Source organism: Hydra vulgaris, chromosome 09 (genome assembly GCF_038396675.1).
Source record: "Hydra vulgaris chromosome 09, alternate assembly HydraT2T_AEP".
NCBI classification, from domain to species: Eukaryota; Metazoa; Cnidaria; class Hydrozoa; order Anthoathecata; family Hydridae; genus Hydra; species Hydra vulgaris.
This window is the reverse complement of record NC_088928.1, coordinates 35,683,927-35,690,451: the sequence shown is the minus strand read 5'-3', so window position 1 is coordinate 35,690,451 and position 6,525 is coordinate 35,683,927. Positions and strand designations below refer to the sequence as shown.

Sequence of the window (6,525 nt, the reverse complement as noted above, 5' to 3'; positions counted from 1 at the left end):
CAATGAACACAACCATGCCTCTTTTTAAGTAGTTGCTACCAGTTTTCAAGATTTTTAAAACTTAATCTTTTTTTTTTTTTTTATTGCTAACTTAGCAATATAATTAATAAATGTTATTTTCAATAACCAATTCCCATTTGGGCACAATTGCCAGCATAATATTATTTTCAAGATCACCTTTAATTGGCTTTTTCCCTGATTTTGCTCTTATTTTAGATTTTCCATAAATAGCCTGCATTGTTGAACATGGAACTTTTTTATACTTCCTTTTTGCTGAGACATACCATTTATTACCAGTTTCATATTAGAATCTGAATTGTCTTAAGCATGCATTTTTTTAATTATACTTGAAGTTGGTTTAATGATAACATTTGACTCGGATTTTTTAGTTTTAACTTTTTTGTTTTTGCGTATTTAATACTATTTTCAACTAAAAAAAACAGCTATTTTTAAAGCTTTTCAACATTCACATAATTTAAAAATAAAACTTTCGCGTAATTAGTATAAATTAAGTGCGGACTTTGATCGTATTCTGAGTGATACTTTCTTGCGCTGATCATTCGCGCCATTGAAATTGCGCATAATCACACGTGACTTTCCAATTGCGAGGATATGAACCAACAGATAAAGAAACCGCCAGTTAAAGATAATACTAGATAAATGTTTTGGCGCTACTGCAGCTTCTCCCCTCCCCCGCTTTTTTTATTTCATGGTTGATTATGAAAATTTTATGCTGATTAAGAATCGTATGAAAACATAGGTATGAAAATCAACGGAAAGTGCTCTAATTCGACGTCAAAGTTTAAACAAATCCCACTATAAACGCTAATATTTGCCATTTTTTAAAAATCTTATTAAAATTAATTACCATTAACTTTGCGCAATAAACTTAGCTGGTTTCCGCCAGCATTGAAATTAATATTTAAAAATGTTCCAATGAAATATGAAAAGAACCTTAGAATGTGGACTAATGAATAAATAATTAATATCTGGTGGCTATTTTTTACGATAACGTTTTGCGTTATCTGGGGTGTAAGATTTTTTTGGAGGTATGTAATTGAAATAAAACTTTTATTACATATATTTAAATAATTTTTCTATTAGACAATACTAATTAACAAAATTATCAATTCTAAAAAATTTGTTTGAAACCGTAATGCTTTTCTCTAAAAAATTTTCAAAAATTTTAATTTAACCTTCTTTTGAATTTGAAGTTTTAATTTAACACTCTTTTGAAGATCAATAATGAACGAGTTTGACTATCTTTTGCTAACAGAAATTGGAGCAAGATTTAAATACAATTTAGAAGATACAATTCGTTGGTGCAGAACTCATGGTTTAATGGTTGAAAGTATGAATAGTAGTGTATGCGGCGTTCTGCGAACACAGCAAGCTAAAAATAACACTATCGATCAAGTAATTTGGAGATGTCCAGTGAAACGTTGTAAAAGAACTTTTAGCATAAGAAAAGGCAGCTACTTCGAGAAAGGCCATTTACACTTGTGGCAGGTATTAGGCTTGACTTACGTTTGGAGTAGAGGCGCAGGTAAAAGTCAAGGATTTTCGATAAGCAATCTTAGGCAAGAGCTTACTATTGCTTCTGGTCACACTATTGTTGATAAAAATCAATTTTGCAGAGATATTCGCGTCGAATACTTCCTCAATAACCCTGACCCAATAGGTGGTCCTGGGTGCATTGTTGAAATAGGTGAACCTGTTTTTTGTAAAAGAAAGAACCACGTTGGTCGCATAATTCCGCAACAGTGGATATTTGGTGGTTATGAACCTGCTACTAAAATAGGATTTTTAATTCCAGTGCAAAAACAAAAAAGCCTATCCACTTCGCGAAACTCTTGTTTATTGATTAAAATTGCATTTTAGGATGTCCTTCCTGACCTCTTCCGCAACTAACACAAATAGTTTTTTTTTAAATAAACTTTGTTGCTAAATATCTTAATTTTTTATTTAAGATATATCAATTTTGTAACATTAGGATATATCAATTTTGTTAAGATTACCATTAGAATGTTTCAATAAAAGTAAATGGAGAAAAAAACGTTTTGTGGAACAAAAAAAGTTTTGAAGAACATAAAGTTAGTGTAATTTTTTTAGAACATAAAAGTAGTATATCTAGTTAAAAAGAAGTAAATTGAAAAAATAGTATCATAATATATCAATGAGCAATACGTACAATATTTTTTAAATTGCAATTTGACTTATTGGGTGGGTTTATGTTCCTGTTTAAAAATTTTATGAAATAAAAATCCTTGTAATAACAAAAATCATAATTTTTTTTAAGTTATTCGCACATCCTATTACAACAAAAAAAAAAATACTATTTTATTCCATGACTTCAATATCAGTTCCGTCTGGAATTTTTGTGTATTTAACATGATACCAAACATAATATAAACCACAGCATACCCATTCTTCTCTTTGACCTCTGTGAATGCCACACTTTAGACACATAGTGTCTAAAGTGTAGTAGCTGGAAGATTTCTTCTTTTTGTCATGGTCTTTTTCTTTGAGCGTTATCTTTTTTTGCTGCTTCTTCTCTCAGTCGCTTCAAACATTCATCATTGTTAGGCTTTCTCCGTAGGGAAAACTGATGGTTCTAGTTGACCTACTATCCCAATAAGTTTGCGCAAATTTGAGCTGCAGTTTTTTGAGAAAAACATCTTTAATAGAAGACTTTTAAATTTTTTTAAAAGGTGTCTGGTCTTTCTTCAGGTGCTGAAGATAAAGGTGATGGTTCTGTTGATAATGCTGCAGGTGACAATGATTTTGACAGCAATACACGAAGTAGTGATATTGAGGCAGAAGCATTGTGAGCATTTATGCTGGAAAGTATTTGTAATAAAGCTTAAATTCCTGGTTAGCAGACATCTGCTTAAATATGACAGAATTGTAGGCATATGTCATTGTTTGACTAGTTGCATAGATTTTCCTGCCTACTTCGTTATTCTTTTTGTATATCCGAACCATTTTACTAAATGAAGGGGGCAACAAGCTCCATTGTCAAAACTATATTTAAAAAAAAAATTTCAAATATCTTGACCAATAAATTGCTTTTTTTTTTTTAATTTAAACTATATCTATGTAATGTTTATAAAATTAAAGCATGGATTTTATTTATCTGACTGATGTTATTTGATTGTTTTAATCATCTTTTTAAACAGTTGGAGGCATTAAGCCCCTGCTAAATAAACATTTATTTTTATAAGCTAATTAAACTAATCAATAATCAACAGAACCATATTTCTCTTAAAAACGCTATCCATTGAAATTATTAAATAGAAATTTAGTATTAAAGTTAATTTTAGAGCCCATTTATATTTATCTCTTAGACATTCATTCAACTTCCATTTTACTTTGCTAAAATTTCTACCTTCGGTTGCTCTACAAATATCAGTACTTTAACTTATAAAAAACATACACAGTTAAAAAAAAGTACTTAGTTTGGATGTATTTGTGTTTGTATTGAAAATAAAAAAATTTCGATAATAATTTCGAAATAATTTTTTAAGTTAAAACTAACAAGCTTAGTTAAAGTTTTTCATTAAGTTTGAAGGAAACTGGAAGCTGGGTGGGAAAAACAGTCATCTAAAAATTCTAATTAAAAATCAATGCCATTGGTTTGTAACCCAAGAATGGTTATGAAAAGTTATGCTATAAAATAAACGCTCGCTTAGTTTATTTTATTTGCCATACAGTAAGGTGGTTGCGAGTTTTAACGTCACATGATAGAGTAGTATCTATAGTGTAAGCAGAGGCGATTCTACGAATAAAGTGAAGGGGCTGAATCTATAAAAATTACCAACTGGCTTCTAAAAAAAAAAAAAGTCCTCAAAATTAAAATTTACCCGACTGAATTGCGTCAAATACCCGACTAGTCGACCAAATTCATAAAAAAACCGAAAAATTTACTTCAAACCGAAAAAATTACTTCAAAATCACCTTGATTAAGGGGGGAAGGGGGCGGGGGTTGAACATTTCCTCACACACCCCACCCACCGTAAAATCGCTCCTGAGTGTAAATATATTTTTAAATAACCATATCATTGTAATAATATTAAAACTCGAACTTAAGCTTGAATCTTAGACGTACTTAATTGTTATGATAAAAAGTACATAAAAGCATCTATAAAATGTATTTATCGCATGTGCGAATCTCGAACTCGAACCACTCCTCCTCCCCACCCTTCCCCACTATGCAAACCTCAATCCAAGGCCGACGACGCGGGTTTCGAGGTGTTGCAAGAAACTAGAACTCGTTATTTAAATATATTATCAAAAATTAAAGGATTAATGAATTGAATAAATAAATTTATAAATTTATTATTATTTATTAATAAAATTTAATCTTATAGATATATATAAACGTATAATCTTATAAATATAATCTTATAAATAAAGGGTGGTTAAATTTTAAGGGCCGATGTTGAATGTGAACCAAACCTAAACGTAAATTATTTTTCTGTGTTTAATGTGTCATTTCTCAATTTCAGACTGACTCAATTTGAACCATGGAAAGTTACACAATTGAGCAACGCGTTAAAGTTATTCAGGCCTATTATGAAAATGGGCGTTCAAATCAAAATGCATATCGTGCACTTCGTGAGTTTTTCGGTCAATTTAATTGTCCAAATGTGCGTAAAATCGGAAAAATCGTGCATAAATTTTAGCAAACCGGGTCTGTAGGAGATGTGAAAAGACCAGCGCATGCTCGTACAGCTCGTACTGCCGAAAATATCGCTACTGTTCGCGACAGTGTGGCCGAAGAGCCGTCCACATCAACTCGTCGTCGTACCCAACAATTGCACCTCTCACGCTCGTCGATGATGAACATTATGCATAAAGACTTGCATTTACACGCTTACAAGGTGCAGTTGACCCAAGAACTAAAGCCCACTAACCATCTCAAACTTCGTCAATGGTCAGAATGGTGGCAAGAAAAGGCAACCATCGATGATCAATTTCCGACGAAAATCATCTTCAGTGATGAGGCCCATTTTCAGCTTAGTGGCTTCGTCAACAAGCAGAATTGCCGCATTTGGGCAAATGTTAATCCGAGAGTGATTGTCGAAAAACCAATGCACCCACAAAGAGTGACTGTTTGGTGTGGTTTATGGGCTGGCGGCATCATCGGACCATATTTTTTCCAAAATGATGCCGGTCTGGCAGTTACTGTGAATGGTGTTCGCTATCGTGAGATGATAACGAACTTTTTATGGCCCGAATTGGACCATATGGATGTGGAGGATATGTGGTTTCAACAGGACGGTGCCACTTGCCACACAGCTAACGAAACAAAGGCTCTTTTGCGCGAAAAATTCAATGGCCGTGTTATCTCACATGGTGGCGATGTCAATTGGCCGCCAAGATCATGTGATTTGACACCGTTGGACTTCTTTCTTTGGGGGTATTTAAAAGAAAAGGTGTACGTTGATAAGCCAGCAACAATTCAAGAGCTAAAGGATGAGATAATTCGGCACATTAACGGCATAGAACCTCAATTATGCCTCAGCGTCATCGAAAATTTGCACCATCGGATGGAGGTGTGCCGCCGAGGTCGCGGCGCCCATTTGGCCGATATTTTATTCCATACATACTTGAATCATACCATAGTAACAAAAAGATGTTACAATAAATTCCTTAATAATTTGTGTTTTATTCAAATTTAACATCGGCCCTTAAAATTTAACCACCCTTTATATATAAACGTATATATAATGTATATATAACGTATATATAACATATATATAATATATAACGATATAAAACACGGCCGCCCGATGAGGGACTCGAACCCGCGACCCTCAGATTAAAAGTCTGATGCTCTACCGACTGAGCTAACCGGGCGCACATTATACATAGATTAATTTTAATAATTTTATTACATTTTTAAAATAAACTAACGAGCTAAGTGTATAAAGTGCTTATGTCACAAAATAAATGCTTTAAGAAAATCTTTTTGATGAGAGATGTAACACTTTAAAAACAGGATTTTAAGACTTAAGTACTTTTAACACTAAACTCAATTTTAAAATACTAGCTTTATAAACGGAAATTAAATTTATAAAAAAGTGTTATACGGGAAGTAGGGACAAGACATCGAGTAAGGCAAAATTACTTTTTCTTTAACAAATCAACAATGAGAAAAAATAACATAAAAGATAAAAGTGAAGCTGTGACGGATCCAGAAATTTTTATTGGAGGGGGGTAGGGTGAAAAGATGCAGTAATGATGTAAAATAGTATCAAGGATATGAAAAACAAAAACAAAGTAATAAATTAAAAATCTGAAATAAGAAAAATATAATTACAATAAATAAGTATAGCTGATAGGAAAAAAAATTATATTCAATTCGTGAATAAGATGAACAATATTAGTTAATAAATTAATCTACTTATTAAGTAAATTAATTACTTGCCAAAACATTAGGTAATAGACTAGAATTACTATCATTGTAATTAATAAAACTTCATTGCGGGCCGTTTATCAAATCTCAAACTCGGTTTTTTG

The 6,525-nt window shown here is 32.1% G+C and overlaps 1 non-coding gene across 1 annotated transcript; it reads right to left on the bottom strand.

Annotated features, from left to right (window-relative positions):
• Window positions 1-5,789: 5,789 nt before the first annotated feature.
• trnak-uuu (transfer RNA lysine (anticodon UUU)) lies at window positions 5,790-5,862 on the bottom strand. The gene has a single exon. It is a non-coding gene; the product is annotated as a tRNA-Lys (tRNA).
• Between the last annotated feature and the right edge of the window lie 663 nt (window positions 5,863-6,525).